This window comes from Hyperolius riggenbachi, chromosome 10, assembly GCF_040937935.1.
Source record: "Hyperolius riggenbachi isolate aHypRig1 chromosome 10, aHypRig1.pri, whole genome shotgun sequence".
NCBI classification, from domain to species: domain Eukaryota; kingdom Metazoa; phylum Chordata; class Amphibia; order Anura; family Hyperoliidae; genus Hyperolius; species Hyperolius riggenbachi.
This window is the reverse complement of record NC_090655.1, coordinates 174154884-174174633: the sequence shown is the minus strand read 5'-3', so window position 1 is coordinate 174174633 and position 19750 is coordinate 174154884. Positions and strand designations below refer to the sequence as shown.

Sequence of the window (19750 nt, the reverse complement as noted above, 5' to 3'; positions counted from 1 at the left end):
TGTGTCCCACAAAACCCCTCCTGATGTTTCCTATATGCTTCCCTATGCGTTTTTTTAGGGCCCTTTTAGTTCTCCTTATGTACTGTAAATTGCAATTTATCTCTATACTCAAATACATCCATACCACCAAGCTGCTATTTCAAGTGCCAACAACAATAAATTTACAATATTTTGAAAGCGCTACCGTGGTAATAATATAACAATGAAAAAAGATTAATAATAGAACACCTGAGGGTGTGTCAACACCTCAGTTTAATAGGGCTAGACCTAGGAACAACAGGTATCCACCTGTAGATGTGAGCAACCATTATGATGCTAGAAGAGGTGAGTATCAGGCAAATCCCCCTAGATCAAACCATCAGAACATGCCATATAATATACCTACTCATAATAGATATGACCCCCTTAGACAGGAACATGGATATCAATCTTTTTTTAGAGCAGGGCCCAGTACACTGCAAACTCCCATGGAACAAACCCATGAACAGGCTAGAATACGATCCTCCGGAGCCACCAACCCCAGGAGGACACAAAAGACGAACAGACGGGGAGTACGAAGGTGGAGGCGTATTCAAGAGAAGAAGAGAGAGATAGGGCAGGGTATCTATAATCTTAGTGAAGCCCCCCTGAACCAAGCCAAATTATTAGATAAGGGCCTAAAACATGCTCCTAGACAACTGTTAGATAAATTTGGGACATATATTGACATACAAAAATATGCTAGGGTACTCAATAATATTAAAAAATATTTCATTATTAAAGAAGGTCCCACCAGTAGAGTCAATCCCCCTAGTCAGTATCAGCATACAGGGATGAAAAATAGGTCCCTCTTCAATCCCCAACATGGCTCCAGTGCGAACTGTGTTGAAGTATTTAAAAAGATGGTTGAGGTGGATTTGGAGCACCTACAGCCACAAAAAACAAAAGGAGTCATTAACCTGGCCAAAGAAATGTTGGAGGAGAAGCAACTTGTAGTGAGACCAGCGGACAAAGGGGGAGGGGTGGTGGTCCTAAGCAGGGTTAAATACATGGAAAAACTGGACAGGCTGGTGAATGACACAACCACATATAAAAAACTTAATGGTAATCCATGTAAGGTATTCTGTGATGAACTGAGGTTAATACTCAAGGATGGGTTGAAAGAAGGAATCTTGGATGACAGAGAGTTTGAGTTCCATATGCCTTTGGCACCAAGGACTCCAATTATTTACCAGGTGCCAAAGATACACAAGCATCTGGACAAGCCACCTGGGAGACCCATCATCAGTGGCATTGGCTCACTTACTCACAGGGTGGGTCATTATCTGGATCATTTTTTACAGCCGCTGGTGGTGGGCCTCTCCCAGGTGGTTAAGGATATCAAACATATGTTGCAGATTATGAAGGAGGTAGATGCCTTACAGGGTGACATATTGGTGACAGCGGACGTTTCGTCGCTGTACACCAATATACCCCACGGATCTGGGATGGAGGCGGTAACGTTCTATCTGGACCAGTGTAACGATTGTGGAATTCTCTCTGCGGAAATCCTCCACAAGCGTATAATTTGCGGGAACCCAGCAAAAGGTGCGATGCACCTGTAGAGGGAAATTCCTGTCGACAGGGGGAGCTGTGGAGTGCAGAGGAACGGCTCCTCTGCCCTGCCACACACGCCAGACAGGAATTGTACGAAGGGCAGAAACGCAGGGCAAGATAGCCCTGAAAGGGAGAGATCAAAGTGACAGAGGGTATGTGTGTTCACCAAACTAGTCGCCACCCTGCGACGATGAACACACAACCAGGAAGACAAAGCGAGAAGGCAATCGCCAGAGATGGCGATTGCTAACAGAGACACAAGACCGAATAAGCACAGATGAGGAATGTATGTTTGTCCACCAATCTAGCCGCCACCTGCGATGGTGGACACACAACAGAAGAAACCAAGTGAGAACACAATCGCAAGAGAAGCGATTGCGGTAGAGAATGAGCACAGGAACAAATTGTATGTGTGTGCACCAAACTAGTCGCCAACCCGCGACGGTGCATACACAACAGCAGATATGAAGTAGGAACGCAATCGCGAGGGAGGCGATTGCCAGAGGAGACACAAGGCTACAGCAAAGCAGAACACAAGAGTAGCAAAGGCACAGCAAAACATACAATGAGGAGATACAGAAAATAACAAACGCTAGCTAAACGCGAACACCGCACTCATTCGCAACAGTGCACGCGTTTATGCGCGGTCTCCACGTGATAAGCACAATAGAGACAAGCACGCCTAACTAACCACCGACAGACAAACATGAAACAGAGGACGCGAGCGCTTGCTTAATGGTTACCTCACTGAGCCTCCAGCAAGCGTTCGTAGCAGACAAGATAGACACACGAAAACATGAACAAGCGAGAGATAGGATCCACAGCACTAGCGAAAGTGGCTAGTGCGATCCAGGAAGACAGAACAGAAGGATGCACAGCGCTAGCTCAAGATGCTAGTGCGATCCAAGTACAGAGTAGCAGACCAGAAGGATCCACAGCACTAGCGCAAGATGCTAGTGCGATCCAAGTACAGATTAGCAGACCACAAGGATCCACAGCACTAGCACAAGTGGCTAGTGCGATCCAGGAAGACAGATCAGAAGGGGCTACCAGTAACAACCGCTGTTCCGGTTAGCACCCAGACATACAGAACGATTTCCTGTCGACCACCGCTGGGACAGGACAATCGCAACAGACAAACAAAACAGATATGCAATCCTAACTGCACTAGGGAAATCTGCCTAGTGCAGTCCCAGGAATTACTCTAGGCTAATCTTCAAACAAAGAGCAAGGCTGACACTCCAGGCGAGTGTTACACAGGAAATAACTCTTATGACCAGCGAAGGTCTGTGATATCACATGGTATATATAGAGCAAGCCTACAAGGGATGTGGCTAGGCAATTTGCATGACAAACGTATGCAAATTCTTCAGCAGCAGCAAGCTGAAAAACTGACAAAAGGTCTCTCTTCCAGAGACCTGCAGAATGCAGACCTGAACAATGGTCAAAAAGCTGCCTGCCTGCACAGGCAGCTGAGCAGATCATTACAACCAGGAACCAATGATGAAACCTAAGCAAATTCAGTTCATCATGAGACTCTTAGAATTCGCACTTACGCAAAATTATTTTTGGCACAGGGGTGAATTTTATTTACAGATAAAGGGATGTGCCATGTGGGTGGGGTTTGCCCCTTCCCTGGCATATCTCTTTATGGGGAGATGGGAGAGGGATGTTTTGGGTAAGGTGAGGGAAATGATAAACGGATACATATTTGGCGAAGGTTCATTGATGACCTGTTTGTATTATGGAGAGGAAAAATGGATGAATTACTGGTCTTTATTGAGGGATTGAACTGTAATGATCTAAATTAGTGTTGGGCGAACAGTGTTCGCCACTGTTCGGGTTCACCCGGATTTTGCCATGTTCGGATCGGGCTTCACCGAACACCTCATGGTGTTCGGCCATGTGTTCGGCCATGTGTTCGGCCATCTGTTCGGACTGACAGCGCGTGGTCAAACGTTCCCCGAACGCTCGGCTCGTGCTGTGGTTGGCCGAGCGGGTCACGTGGTTCAGGTAAATAAATACCCGATCCGTGTGATTTTGCCGCCACTTGTGTTTGGGTTTAGCTTTGGGTAGGCAGGCAGGTTAGACTCTTATCAGCCAGGCTAGCCAGGGCCCCCCAGTCTCATAGTGTATTTGCCACTGTACTGCCAGTCAGCGTGTACTGCTGGGATCAGTAGTACTTCCGCCACCAGTATAGAACATTGTCTATTGCCACTGTACTGCCAGTCAGCGTGTACTGCTGGGATCAGTAGTACTTCCGCCACCAGTATATAACATTGACTATTGCCACTGTACTGCCAGTCAGCGTGTACTGCTGGGATCAGTAGTACTTCCGCCACCAGTATATAGCATTGTCTATTGCCACTGTACTGCCAGTCAGCGTGTACTGCTGGGATCAGTAGTACTTCTGACAACCAGTATATAACATTGTCTATTGCCACTGTACTGCTAGTCAGCGTGTACTGCTGGGATCAGTAGTACTTCCGCCACCAGTATATAGCATTGTCTATTGCCACTGTACTGCCAGTCAGCGTGTACTGCTGGGATCAGTAGTACTTCCGCCACCAGTATATAACATTGTCTATTGCCACTGTACTGCCAGTCAGCGTGTACTGCTGGGATCAGTAGTACTTCCGCCACCAGTATAGAACATTGTCTATTGCCACTGTACTGCCAGTCAGCGTGTACTGCTGGGATCAGTAGTACTTCCGCCACCAGTATATAACATTGACTATTGCCACTGTACTGCCAGTCAGCGTGTACTGCTGGGATCAGTAGTACTTCCGCCACCAGTATATAGCATTGTCTATTGCCACTGTACTGCCAGTCAGCGTGTACTGCTGGGATCAGTAGTACTTCTGACAACCAGTATATAACATTGTCTATTGCCACTGTACTGCTAGTCAGCGTGTACTGCTGGGATCAGTAGTACTTCCGCCACCAGTATATAGCATTGTCTATTGCCACTGTACTGCCAGTCAGCGTGTACTGCTGGGATCAGTAGTACTTCCGCCACCAGTATATAACATTGTCTATTGCCACTGTACTGCCAGTCAGCGTGTACTGCTGGGATCAGTAGTACTTCCGCCACCAGTATATAGCATTGTCTATTACCACTGTACTGCCAGTCAGCGTGCGTGTACTGCTGGGATCAGTACAACCATAATGAAGAAATCCAGTGAAAGAGGGAGGGGCAAGAGAAGAGGTGTTTCCCCTGACGGTTCATGTAGAGGCCGCAGTGGAGCACCTAAGAAAACCCACTTAATACCACCCATGTGTGCCAGCCAAACAACCCTCACTAATCCACAAGAGCAGGACCGGATAATTAATTGGTTGACCTCTCAAGCGTCCAGCAGCGGGTTAAGCAGCAGCACCAGCACATCCTTGTCACGCACGAGGTCCTCTGCCAGTTACAAGGAGCCAGTGGACACAAAGGTGACACAACCAGCAGCTACACCATGCACACAATGGCCGAATAACGAGTCCGAACAATTATTTCAGGACACAATGGGCTATTCGGAGGAGCTATTCCCAATCCCCCAACTTCCACCTGTGAAAGTTCAAAGGAACAGCGACAAATTTTGTGCCCGGATTCACAACCATTGTCTGAGCAAAAATGCACCACTCACTGAAATGTAAGGCGAGGACGAAGACACCCAAATCCCTGAGCAATGTGCGCAGGAATTTGACTTGCAGGAGGTCTACCGAGAACATCTTGAAGACATGGGAGTGAGGTGCGCAGAGGGTGTTCTGGGGAGCTCTACTCCACTGCACACAGTCACAGATGAGGAGATGGAAGAGGAGGTTTTGGACAATGTGGACACAAACCCGGATTATGAAGTAGAACCTCGCCGTCGGGATAGCAGTACAGATGAGTCTGCTGAAGAACCCACTGCTGCAAGAGTTCGCCGTGTGCCACATAGTAGGCGGGGAATTTCGGACACAACAAGCATACAAGTGAGACGCAAAAGAGGCACGAACCAAATTCTCCAGCAAAGCAGGAGCTCCAAAGTCTGGGCTTTCTTCGAAGACTGCAGGGAGGATGTTACCATAGTGATTTGCAAGGTGTGCAGGACCCGACTGAGCAGGGGGAAAAATATCAACAACCTCTCCACCACCAGAATGCGCCACCACATGGTAGCCAAACATAGCACTCTGTGGTCAAACACGCAAGGCCAGGGTACCGGCTCGCTTCCAGCCCCCAGCAACACTGCCTCCGTTGTGTTCACCAGACCCTCCTCAGCAGCAGCCGAGCCATTACGTGGTGCACAAACATCCGTAGTAGACGACGATGTCAGTTTCCGCAATAGTACTCTTGACGTTTCCCAGTCTTTAACGACGACGACAACAACCAATGTGTGATCCTACGGTTCAGTTGTCTGTCCTGGAGATGTTTGAGCGCAAGAGAAAATTGCCAGCAAATGACCCCCGGGCAGTGGCAGTAACAGCCAGCATAGCCAGGTTTCTGGCCTGCGAAATGCTGCCATATCGAGTGGTGGAGACAAACAGCTTCAAGTGCATGATGGTGCTGGCCATCCCACGTTACATGGTTCCCCGCCGCTACTATTTTGTGCGGTGTGCAGTGCCAGCATTACATGAGCACGTGGTTAGCAAAATAACCCGAAGCTTGAAAAATGCCGTTGCCTGCAAGGTTCACCTCACCACTGACACCTGGACGAGTGCATTTGGCCAGGGTCGATACATCTCCCTTACGGCACACTGGGTGAACCTTGTGGAGCCTGGCAGCGACTCCTCACCAGCTACGGCGCGGGTGTTGCCCACGCAGCAAACTGCTGGACCGGCGTCCCTCAGAGTTGATAACAGCACCTACCTCTCTGACTCCTTCTCCTCCCACACCTCTCAAAGCTGTACCTCAACCGGCAACGGTAACCCAGCAATAGGATCATGAAAGCAGTGCAGCACAGCTGTTGCCATGCGTCAGCAAGCCTTACTGAAGCTGATCTGCCTTGGAGATAAGCAGCACACAGGTGAAGAAATTTTGAAGGGAATCAAGGAACAGACTGATTTGTGGATGGCACCGCTGGACCTGAAACCAGGCATGGTTGTGTGTGACAATGGGAGCAATCTCATTCCCGCTTTAAAGTTGGCTAAGCTGAGACACATCCCTTGCCTGGCACACGTTATGAACCTAGTTGTTCAGCGGTTCCTGAGGACATACCCAGGCGTGGCAGATCTTCTGCTGAAGGTGCCAAAGTGGCCAAACATTTCCGAAAGTCCAGTACCGCTTCGGAGGGACTCCACACCAAGATGCAGGAGCGGTTCAATGTACCGAACCATTGCTTGGTGTGTGATGTCCCCACACGCTGGAATTCTACGCTGCACATGCTAGCACGCTTTTGCGAGCAGAAGAGTGCAGTGGTCCAGTACATGACGGCGCAGTACCGAGGCACATCTGGACAGCTACCAAGCTTCTGTGGATCTGATTGGGCCACCATGTTGGACCTCTGCCAAGTCCTCCAAAATTTTGAGCAATCCACGTTGCTTGTGAGCGGTGACAACTCTTCAGTCAGCATTACAATACCACTGCTGTGTTAACTGAAGAAATCAATGTTGCAAATCAAGGAAGCCGCAGTCAGGATGCAAATGGGGGAATCTCAAGAGGACAACGATCAGCGTGATGATACCAACATCAGGCAATCTGCCTCAGGAAACGCTGGTCCCAGCTATGATGAAGAAGAGGACGAGGAACAGCTGGAGTTGGAGCAGGACTTGGATGCCCCCACTGCCAAGAGACAGAGCGGTGCTCTAGGGGTTGCTCTTCCCACTTTGTAACTCTTCCCACTTTGGTGACTCTATGAAAATAATACAAGATTTTTACCTGTGCAAAAAAAAAAACTGACATTTTCCGCATTTAAAATACAATTTTTCCTTTGAAACGTAAAAATCGATTTTCTAAAAACTATAAGGTCTTTTTGAAAAAAAAAATTTCCTCTTATGGATCAAAGCGGTCCCAAAAGGACGGTTCATACGCCTACGGAGAAACTGTACGCAGATGGATGACTATCTTTCCCAATCACAGACCTTACTTGATAGGTTTGTGAATAAGGGGTATAATGAGACAGATACCCCAAAACAGATCATGGAAGTGGGTAGGATTAATAGAGAGGCATTGCTTATGGATCATGTATCTAGATGTAATGATGAGGAATCGAACAACATCCCATTTATAACTAATTTCTCCACCCAGTTCAGACAGGTGGAGAGAATTATAAAAAAGCATTGGCCAATACTTAAAACAGACGCTGCCTTGGAAAAAATATTACCAGCTCAGCCCAAGTTCATATATAGAAAGGCTAGAAATCTAAGGAATATACTTGCGCCTAGCTGTGTTAACCCACCAAGGGAAGTAACTCCATTTTGGCAGCAAAATGGTTTCTTCCAATGTAGAGACTGCATAGGGTGCAGACAGATGTGCCCTATTCGATGCCAGGAGGTCATATCTGCATCCAAGGGTGTCACATTTAAGATAAAACAGAACATTACATGTAACTCTAAGGGTGTAGCAGAGCCGGATTAAGGCTAAATGGGGCCCTAAGCAAAGTAACTGATTTGGGCCCCCCATCATGTCTTAATAGAATCAGAAGATGCAGCTGCACAGCAACATGCTGCACACACCGGGGCAGCCGAGCTACTGGTTGCTATGGGCAACAGCCCGCTTTCCTCTGTGGGTGCACAATGCAGGGAATAGATGCCGCAAAATGCAGAGTGAGTGATGAATGGCTGGGACATTTGCACTCAGGGGCTGGGGCACCCCTGTGAAGAGGGCGCCAGATATCACAGCAGCAGCACTTTCCCCCTGCAACTCCAGCCTGGCAATAGCAGAAAGCTCTGGACACCGCCAAACCGGAAGCCGTTCCCCAGGCAGAACAACATAACCTCCCCCACCACCGAACAGCCGATTTCCTCCCAAACTAGACAGCCACCATGCAGCCTCCATCCCAGTGAATACAATAGTCCAGCAGAGAAGGCAGCCACAGCAGGGGAGAATGACAGCACCAGATGACTCACATTCACCTATTGCGATCCAAGCAATAGAGGTCCCGTCATCCGGAGCCCATTTGTCTCCTCTAGAGTGCTGCCACTCTGTTACTACTACTATTACTACTTCCTACTTCCTGTCTGATCTGAGAATCAGGAAGTTCAGAGCGAGCGGCTGCACTGTAGAAGAGACAGATGGGTTTCAGATGACGGGATCTCTATCGTTTGGATCATGGATAGGTCAGTGAGCGTTTGCCATCTGCTGCTATCATTCTTGCTGCAGCTGTGGTTCTCTGTGGGAAGGGAGGGCGGAGTGGGCAGCAGCAGAGCGCACAGTAGCAGGAGGGGGACCTAGGAGGAGAGCCTGGCTCTGAAGACAATCAGCAGCGCACGGCATCATTTGACAAGACAAATAACATTTATATTGCGCTTTTCTCCTGGCGGACTCAAAGCGCCAGAGCTGCAGCCACTAGGACGCACCCTATAGGCAGTAGCAGTGTTAGAGAGACTTGCCTAAGGTCTCCTATTGAATAGATGCTGGCTTACTGAACAGGCAGAGCCGAGATTCGAACCCTGAGCTCCTGTGTCAGAGGCAGAGCCCTTAAAGGGACTCCAAGCAGTGCCTGTGGGTATGCCTTTAAGCATACCCACAACTAATTAATTACATCCTCACACCTACCAGCATGATGTTTGTAATTATATCCCCCTGGGTTCCTTATATTTCATTGCATTGTGCTGAATCGAGCTGCCGACTTTGGAGAAAAGTTGTCCTGTGGCCGTGATTTCGATCGCGAAAATAGCGAAAACTAAAAGGCATAGGGTGGCCGTTTATATATCTTTGGAAAGAGGAGAAAGAGAGCTTTAAAATGATATGTATCTTTCCATAGTTACTGCACTGCTCAGAGTCCCTTTAACCATTATACCATCCAGCCACCGCTGACAGGATGGCGAGGGCTGGTTCATGTGCTGATGGGGCCCCTTTGACTCTGAATGGGGGCCCCAAGCAACTGCTTTTGTTGCCTGGTTGGTAATCCGGCCCTGGGGTGTAGTATATATGATTTGGTGCGATTGCAATTTACAGTACATAGGGAGAACTAAAAGGGCCCTGAAAAAACGCATAGGGGAGCATATCAGGAGGGGTTTTGTGGGTCACAGCGTGTCAGACCATTTTAGAAAGTGTCACAATCAAGACCCCAGTTGTTTAAAATTCAGTGGTGTAGAAAAAGCCAGGTTTTCATGGAGGGGGTGTAATAGAACTAGGATGATTTCCCAACTGGAGACCCGTTGGATGTATAAAATGGGCACCCTGCAACCCAGGGGATTAAACATAGATATAGATTTAAACTGCTATATTGCTAACAGTTAATGAATTCTAACATTGTATGTCTATGAATTGTGTGGGAACAGTGATGTTAGCTAACTGCAGTATAATATCCCACCACTAGATGGCTTGTTCATGTAGTAATGTAAGGTGTTGTCCTATAACTCTACGGGCAAAACACCTGGTGCCTCCTGGGAGTGGCGGAGGTGCGCAGCGTAATGGCCAGGAGGCTTTTTATAAATTCTTTTTTATCCATTTTTTATTTTTCAATTATATATCTCTTATTCTTGGTTTTTTTTATTTTAAAATTTGTAATCTTAAATTTATAAAATGTTCCTTTTTTTCTTATATGAAGGCATCAAGTAGTTCGAGTGTCTTGCAAAAAAGTTGGTGCTGTTACAATCAGGGATGCTCGGGTAGTGCTTTTTATTACCTGCCCAGATCCGGGTACCCAGATATCCGGATCCGGGTATCTGGATCAAACCTTGCGGATATCCGGATCCGATCCGGATATCCGACCAAATTACCCGCGGGTACCCGACCTATTCGTGTATCCGGATAGAAAACCCGGAAGTGCCCTTTAAATAGCTTTAAAATGGTTTTTAGGGTAAATGATGCATGTAGCATCATGTTTTTTTAAAGGGAAATACTAATTAATTATTTGGTGGACATAAAATGAAAAAAAAAAAAAAAAAAAAGCTGCCAATTAACATCAGGACTAGGTTCCAGACAGCGGTCGTGCAGCCCACATTGTGTCCAAAGTCCAATCGCACAACTGGGACATGACAGTTTTCAGCCCAGACACCTCCAAAAAAATGACACCGCAATTGTGTTTTGGATTGAATATAGGTGGTGGTATCAGCAGCAGTGGCCTGTGGCTAGTGTTGGGCGAACACCTAGATGTTCGGGTTCGCGAACGTTCGCCGAACATCGCCGCGATGTTCGGGTGTTCGCGCCAAACTCTGAACATAATGGAAGTCAATGGGGACCCGAACTTTCGTGCTTTGTAAAGCTTCCTTACATGCAACATACCCCAAATTTGCAGGGTATGTGCACCTTGGGAGTGGGTACAAGAGGAAAAAAATATTTGAAAAAGAGCTTATAGTTTTTGAGAAAATTGATTGTAAAGTTTCAAAGGAAAAACTGTCTTTTAAAGTCTATGAATTGTGTGGGAACAGTGATGTTAGCTAACTGCAGTATAATATCCCACCACTAGATGGCTTGTTCATGTAGTAATGTAAGGTGTTGTCCTATAACTCTACGGGCAAAACACCTGGTGTCCTATAAAAAGCCTTTTATAACCCTGCATTTCAACTTTGCTCTAAAATATTATTTACAGCATATTATATGCAAAAAGCATTTTTTTTTTACTAGACCAGCATTGGAAGGGTTAAACACAGACGTTTCAAGTTCCGTGGAGAGATATGCAGAGGTTCAGATTGTTACATTCTATGTATCTATTGATAAACAGTTACACACTCTTTGGCAGTCCTCCAAGCTCCTTCTCAGTCAGAGAGATGAGTCATTCAACACTTAGATACATTTCTGTAAACAAAATGTATCTCTTTTCAGCTTCGGATGCGTCTGCAGAAATCTAAAGGAACTTTAAAGCCCTGTGTAACCCTTCCAATGCTGGTCTAGTAAAAAAAAAATGCTGGTTGCATATAATATACTGTAAATAATGTTTTAGAGCAAAGTTGAAATGCAGGGTTATATTCCGCTTTAAATGTGGAAAATGTCATGTTTCTTTGCACAGGTAACATGCTTTTTGTCGCCATGCAGTCATAAATGTAATACAGAGAAGAGGTTCCAGGAAAAGGGACCGGTAACGCTAACCCAGCACAAGCAGCAGAACACGTGACAGAACAGGAGGAGGCGCAGGAGGAGAAGGCCACGCTTTTTGAGACACAACATCCCAGGCCTTGCATGAGGACAAATAGCGTGCGGATATAGCAATGCTTTTTGCCGCCATGCAGTCATAAATGTAATAAAGATGAGAGGTTCAATAAACAGGGACCGGCAACGCTAACCCAGCAGCAGCAGCAGCAGCACACGTGATGGAACAGGAGGAGGCGCAGGAGGAGAAGGCCACTCTTTTTGAGACACAACATCCCAGGCCTTGCATGAGGACAAATAGCGTGCGGATATAGCAATGCTTTTTGCCGCCATGCAGTCATAAATGTAATAAAGATGAGAGGTTCAATAAACAGGGACCGGCAACGCTAACCCAGCAGCATATAGTGTGCTATATAGTGTGGCTGAGCGAGCAGTGTACTACTGTTCCCAGCAGACACAGAGTGGCAGTAAACACAATGCTATATAGTGTGGCTGAGCGAGCAGTGTACTACTATTCCCAGCAGACACAGAGTGGCAGTAAACACAATGCTATATAGTGTGGCTGAGCGAGGTACACAGAGTGGCAGTAAACACAATGCTATATAGTGTGGCTGAGCGAGGTACACAGAGTGGCAGTAAACACAATGCTATATAGTGTGGCGAGCGAGCAGTGTACTACTGTTCCCAGCAGACACAGAGTGGCAGTAAACACAATGCTATATAGTGTGGCTGAGCGAGGTACACAGAGTGGCAGTAAACACAACGCTATATAGTGTGGCTGAGCGAGCAGTGTACTACTGTTCCCAGCAGACACAGAGTGGCAGTAAACACAATGCTGTAAAGTGTGGCTGAGCGAGGTACACAGAGTGGCAGTAAACACAATGCTATATAGTGTGGCTGAGCGAGCGGTGTACTACTGTTCCCAGCAGCGACACACAATGACTGGGGGGACCCTGGCTAGCGTGCCTGGAGCGCGAACTACCCTGCCTGCCTACCCAAAGCTAAACCCACAGACAAATGGCGGAGATATGACGTGGTTCGGGTATTCATTTACCCGAACCACGTGACAGTTCGGCCAATCAGAGCGCGTTCGGGTCCGAACCACGTGACCCGTTCGGCCACTCACAGCGCTAGCCGAACGTTCGGGGAACGTTCGGCCATGCGCTCTTAGTTCGGCCATGTGGCCGAACGGTTTGGCCAAACACCATCAGGTGTTCGGCCGAACTCGAACATCACCCGAACAGGGTGATGTTCTGCAGAACCCGAACAGTGGCGAACACTGATCGCTCAACACTACCTGTGGCCAGAATGGGATGCTGCGGCTTCTCTCCCTGTGGCGGTTGGGGGTTGAGTGGTGCGGCTGGTGGTAGCGGCAGAAGGATGTGGTGGGTCCCGCATTCCACGGCCACTGTCTGCAATGCTGATCCTCCGTGCCAAACCCACCGACGCATCCTCCTCCTCCTCCTGCGATAAGTATTTAATATTACAGTTGGAAGATTGAGACTCCTCTGCATCTGTAATTTGCAACAGTGATGTTTCCCTTGTGAAGACAGAAGCAAAGAAAGCATTTAATAACTTAGCCTTACCTTGGTCATCCACCTTTGAGTTCCCACCCTCATCCTTTAGGAGCCCAATACAGTCAACCTTTCTTTTTATAGAGTTGATGTACTTGTAAAACTTCTTTGGGTTAGATTCGATATCCCTAGCAATTTGATTTTCAGCTTTAATCTTTGCCAGCCTAATTTCTTTTTTTACAACTTTTATTGCACTCCTTATAATTGCTTAGTGCATCCTCACCTTTCTTTTTCACCTTCATTTTATCTCTAACCTTTCTATTCATCCATAGAGGCCTTTTTTTATTCCTAGACATTTTGTTTCCATATGGAATGTACATACTGCAATATTGATTGAGAATAAGTTTAAAAGCTTGCCATTTCCCTTCAGTGTCCTCCCCTTGTAGTAAATTATCCCAGTTCACCAAACTTAGTGCCTGCCTGAGTTGATTGAACTTTGCTTTTATAAAATTCATAGTTTTAGTGGTCCCACTGCCCGCAGCCTATCAGTCATCAGATCAAACGTTATCATGCTGTGATCACTTTTTCCCAAATGTTCTTGAACCTGCACATTTTATACATTATCTGGTCTATTAGAAATGATCAAATCCAGTAACGCATTCCCCCTAGTTGGTTCCGTTACCATTTGAGTCAATTGTCCTGTAGTGATGCCAGAAATGTGCTGCTTTTACCAGAATGGGTAGCCTCAATACTCCAGTCAATATCTGGAAAGTTGAAGTCACCCCATAACTATGACCTCATTTTTACTTGCAGCTTTTTCAATCTGCTGTAGTAATAGTAATTGTAGTTCTGCAGCTTCATGAATATGTGGTGGCCTGTAGCATACCCCAATAAGCAATTGGCAACCTTTATTTCCACCATGAATATTTACCCAAACGGACTCCACATCTTCACAATCTTCCTCCATCTCATCGTTCAGGACAGCTGTAAAATAATTCTTAACAAAGAGACAAACCCCTCCACCTTTTTTCCCTGTTCTATCCTTCCTAAACACATTGTATCCCTCTAAACGTGCTATCCAGTCATGGCTTTCATCCATCCATGCCTCGGATATTCCCACAATGTCATAGCCTTTGTCAATCAGAATGAACTCTAGTTCGTCTATTTTATTTGCAAGGCTCCGAGCATTGGTTACCATGCACTTTATATTTTTACCACCACATTTTCCAATTTTGGTTACATGAAATGGGCTACTTGAAGTTTTACCAACCTCCTTACTCTTTACACTGTCCTCACCCCCCTCTCTACCCCCATAATGTTAGGCTCCCACTGTCTTTTTACCTTATCTTGTCTACATATTGAGACTTTACACTCCCGCCTCCCCCCATATCCCAGTTTAAAATCTCCTCCAACCATTTAGCCATCTTCTCCCCCAATGCAGCTGCACCCTCCCCATTAAGGTGCAGCCCATCCCTGCTGTAGAACTTGTAGCTAACTGCAAAGTCTGCCCAGTTCTCCAGGAACCCAAACCCCTCCTTCCTATACCAATTTCTCAGTCACTTATTTAACTTCCTAAGCTCCCTCTGTCTCTCAGATGTAGCACGTGGCACTGGCAGTATTTCAGAAAACACCACCTTGGAGGTCCTTGCTTTAAGTTTATCTCCAAGTACCTGAAAATCATGTTTGAGGACCTTCCATCTCCCACTAACTTTGTCATTGGTGCCAATGTGTACCATGGCAGCCGGGTCTTCCCCAGCCCCACCCAATAATCTGTCAATTCTTTCCGCTACATGCCGAACCCCAGCACCCGGGAGACAACAGACTGTACGGCATTCATGGTTTCTTCGACAGATTACCCTATCTGTGTGCCTAATAATTGAATCCCCTACCACCAGTATCTGCCTAGCCTTAGCTGCACTCCTATTCCCTTTCTCGTTGCAGCAGTCTGCCCCTTGGTTGCTAAGGGACACATCCTGCTGCAGCATTGCTACTCCAGAATCATCCTCCCCAATATTATGCAAACAAGCATACTTATTAGGGAGGGACAACTCGGGACTAGCCTCCCCGCCACTTTTTCCCCTACCCCTTCTAACTGTGGCCCAACTAGCGGCTACCTCTGCTTCTTGCTCCGGCTGTACTCCACCCACCTCATCTTCACCGGTTCCCTTCAGTGTCTGGATCGTGAGTAGAGGTGGGCCGAACGGTTCGAGGCGAACATCGGGTGGTTCGCCTTCGCCGGCGAACTTTCCCGGAAGTTCGATTCGCCCCATAATGCTCTATAAGGGTCAACTTTGACCCTCTGCATCACAGTCAGCAGGCGCATTGTAGCCAATCAGGCTACGCTAAGCCCTGGAGCCCCACCCCCCCTTATATAAGGCAGGCTCCGGCGGCCATTAGCCTCACTCGTGTGCCTGCTAGAGACAGAATAGGGACAGCTGCTGCAGACTTGTTCTCCTAGGGACAGATTAGTCAGGATCTTGCCTTCTTAGCTTGCTTAGCTGAATCTTATTGCTATAATAGCGCCCCAGAAAAGCTCTTTTCAGAGCTCATCCTGCTGTGATCAATTTTTTTTCTGTGTTTGAAACTGACACTTGTGGTGTTTAGACAGCATTGCTAATTCATACTGTGTGTGTCCCACTGCCAGCAGCAGCAGCAACAGCACATTCAGTGACTACTACCTGTGTGTGTGATACACTTGTGTTGCTTAGACAGCATTGCTTATTCATACTGTGTGTCCCACTGCCAGCAGCAGCAGCACATTCAGTGACTAGTACTACCTGTGTGTGTGATACACTTGTGTTGTTTAGACAGCATTGCTAATTCATACTGTGTGTGTCCCACTGCCAGCAGCAGCAGCAGCAGCAGCACATTCAGTGACTACTACCTGTGTGTGTGATACACTTGTGTTGCTTAGACAGCATTGCTAATTCATACTGTGTGTCCCACTGCCAGCAGCAGCAGCACATTCAGTGACTACTACCTGTGTGTGTGTGATACACTTGTGTTGCTTAGACAGCATTGCTAATTCATACTGTGTGTCCCACTGGCACTGCCAGCAGCAGCAGCATATTCAGTGACTACTACCTGTGTGTGTGATACACTTGTGTTGCTTAGACAGCATTGATAATTCATAATGTGTGTGTACCACTGCCAGTAGCCCACCAGCATTCAGCAGCACATTCAGTGACACCTGTGTGTGTGACAGGGAGCTGCACATTGTACTACCTACCCAGTACTGCATTTACCTACTACTAGTACCTGTTGTCTTTAGTTAACCCACCTCATCACTGCATACACCTACGTTTGTGTTGAGTGAACCCACCTCGCTGCACATAACTACCTTTTGTGTTGAGTGAACTTGCCTCACTGCATATAACTACCTTTTAAGTTGAGTGAACTCACCTCACTGCATATATAACTACCGTTGGGTTGAGTGAACTCAGCTGACTGCATATAGCTACCTTTTGTGTTCAGTGAATTCACCTCACTGCATATAGCTACCTTTTGTGTTCAGTGAATTCACCTCACTGCATATAGCTACCTTTTGTGTTCAGTGAACTCAGCTGACTGCATATAGCTACCTTTTGTGTTCAGTGAACTCACCTCACTGCATATAGCTACTTTTTGTGTTCAGTGAACTCACCACACTGCATATATAACTACCTTTGGGTTGAGTGAACTCACCTCACTGCACATAGCCACCTTCTGTGTTCAGTGAACCCACCTCACTGCATATATAACTACATTTGGGTTGAGTGAACTCACCTCACTGCACATAGCTACCTTTTGTGTTCAGTGAACTCACCACACTGCATATATAACTACCTTTGGGTTGAGTGAACTCACCTCACTGCACATAGCTACCTTCTGTGTTCAGTGAACTCACCTCACTGCATATATAACTACCTTTGGGTTGAGTGAACTCACCTCACTGCACATAGCTACCTTCTGTGTTCAGTGAACTCACCTCACTGCATATATAACTACCTTTGGGTTGAGTGAACTCAGCTGACTGCATATAGCTACCTTTTGTGTTCAGTGAACTCACCTCACTGCATATAGCTACCTTTTGTGTTCAGTGAACTCACCACACTGCATATATAACTACCTTTGGGTTGAGTGAACTCACCTCACTGCACATAGCTACCTTCTGTGTTCAGTGAACTCACCACACTGCATATATAACTACCTTTGGGTTGAGTGAACTCACCTCACTGCACATAGCTACCTTCTGTGTTCAGTGAACTCACCTCACTGCATATACCTAGCTTCCCCCGAGATGGACAAAATGGACAAACCAGGTAGAGGAAGAGGTAGAGGCAGACCCAGAGGAAGGCCACCGGGCACTGGCAGGTCTGTGCGAGGTGGTGTTGCTGTGATTTCGTGCGGACCTGGCCCAAAGTACAGTGCTCAGAAGAAGGCACGTGCCATCACTTCCCAAAATTGTGAGGACGTGCTTGAGTATTTAACACAGAAAACCTCATCTCCCGCAGCCACCAGCGCTACAACAAGCACCACATCCGCTGCATTTGACACTTCGCAGGAGTTATTTGGTGGTGGTGGTGAAATCACTGATTCACAGCCACTACTGCAACAACAAGAAGAAGGCGCAGGTACACCACCTCATACGTCTGAGTTAGGTGGCGATAGTATGGACGTAATGTGTGAGGAGGGGCATGATTATCCACCTGAAGTTGGTGCAGTTGAGGAGGTGTCTGAGGAAAGCGAAGCTGGGCAGGAGGATTATGATGACGAATATACGGATGTCACATATGTACCCAATAGAGGAGATGACCAGGGGACAGTTCAGAGGGGGAGCCAGAGAGGAGTAGGAGGAGACGACTCCATGATAGAAGCAGAAGGAGCTCATCCTCAGAAACAGCTGGGGGCAGTGTCCGGCGCCATGTATCGCCAGCTATGGCCAGCCAGCCAACATGCCCTTCAAGGTCAGCTGTTGATGCCACCGTAGTGCCATCACCCCAGGGGGGCTCTGCGGTTTGGAAATATTTTACGGTGTGTACCTCAGATAGGAGCAAAGCCATCTGTTCTCTCTGCCTCCAAAAATTGAGCCGTGGAAAGGCCAACAGTAACGTAGGGACAAGTGCCTTACGAAGGCACCTGGAGAGAAGGCACAAACAGCTATGGGAAGAACACCTGAGGAAAAGCAGCACCCCTCAAAAGACAAGCCACCCTCCTTCTCCTCTTCCTCCTTCAGGTGCATCGTCTTCATCCGCTTTCTCCCTTGAACCTTCACAGCCACCCTCCTTCACACCGCCTCTGCCCTTTAGCGGTTCCTGTTCCTCTGCCCACAGCAGTAGCCAGGTGTCCGTGAAGGAAGTCTTTGAGCGGAAGAAGCCAATTTCGGCCAGTCACCCTCTTGCCCGGCTTCTGACAGCTGGTGTGGCGGAACTATTAGCTCGCCAGCTATTACCATACAAAGTGGTGGAGCCAGAGGCTTTCCGTAAATTTGTGGCCATTGGGACACTGCAGTGGTCTTCCAGGCTGCACTTATTTTTCACGAAAGGCCATACCCAAACTGTACCGTGCAGTTGAGAGGCAAGTGGTGTCATCTATTGCAAAGAGCGTTGGGTCAAGGGTCCACCTGACCACGGATGCCTGGTCTGCCAAGCACGGGCAGGGCCGCTACATTACATACACAGCCCATTGGGTCAACCTGGTGACCGATGGCAGCAATCAGGGAGTACGTGGCTGCGCAGCGGACCGACTTGTCACACCTCCACGGCTTGCAGGCAGGCCTCCTGCCACCTCCTCTCCTTCTCTTCCAGCTACATCCTCTTCGCTGTCAACCTCCTCCTCCTCAGCTGAGTGTCAGTTGAACTCTAGCGGTGCTGCCATCTCCTCTTCCTCTCCAGCTACACAGCCCCGTCTCCCCAGAGCCTACGCTGCATGCTAGGTACGATGGTGTCACGCAATTTTAGACATGTCTTGCCTCAAAGCAGAGAGTCACACTGGAGCAGCTCTCCTGGCTGCTCTTAACAAACAGGTGGAGCAATGGCTGACCCCGCACCAGCTGGAGATCGGCAACGTGGTGTATGACAACGGCAGCAATCTCCTTTCTGCTTTGAATTTGGGAAAGTTGACACATGTACCCTGCATGGCACATGTGCTGAATCTGGTCATGCAAAGATTTGTCTCAAAGTACCCCGGCTTAGAGGACGTCCTGAAGCAGACCAGGAAGTTGTGTGGGCATTTCAGGCGGTCTTATACGGCCATGGCACGGCTTGCGGACATTCAGTGGAAAAACAACTTGCCGGTGAGGCGCTTGATATGCGATAGCCCGACTCGCTGGAATTCCACCCTGCTCATGTTCTCTCGCCTGCTAGACCAGGAGAAAGCCGTCACCCAGTACCTGTACAGCTACAGTAGAAGGACACAATCTGGGAAGATGGGGATGTTGTGGCCCAACAGCTGGACACTGATGCGAAATGCATGCAGGACCATGCGGCCGTTTGAGGAGGTGACCAACCTGGTGAGTCGCGCT

At 47.6% G+C, this 19750-nt stretch overlaps 1 protein-coding gene across 4 annotated transcripts in view; it reads left to right on the top strand.

Annotated features, from left to right (window-relative positions):
* LOC137533954 (calcium-binding protein 2-like) overlaps window positions 1-19750 on the top strand; it is a 619507-nt gene that overhangs the window by 92260 nt on the left and 507497 nt on the right. The window lies entirely within an intron of this gene.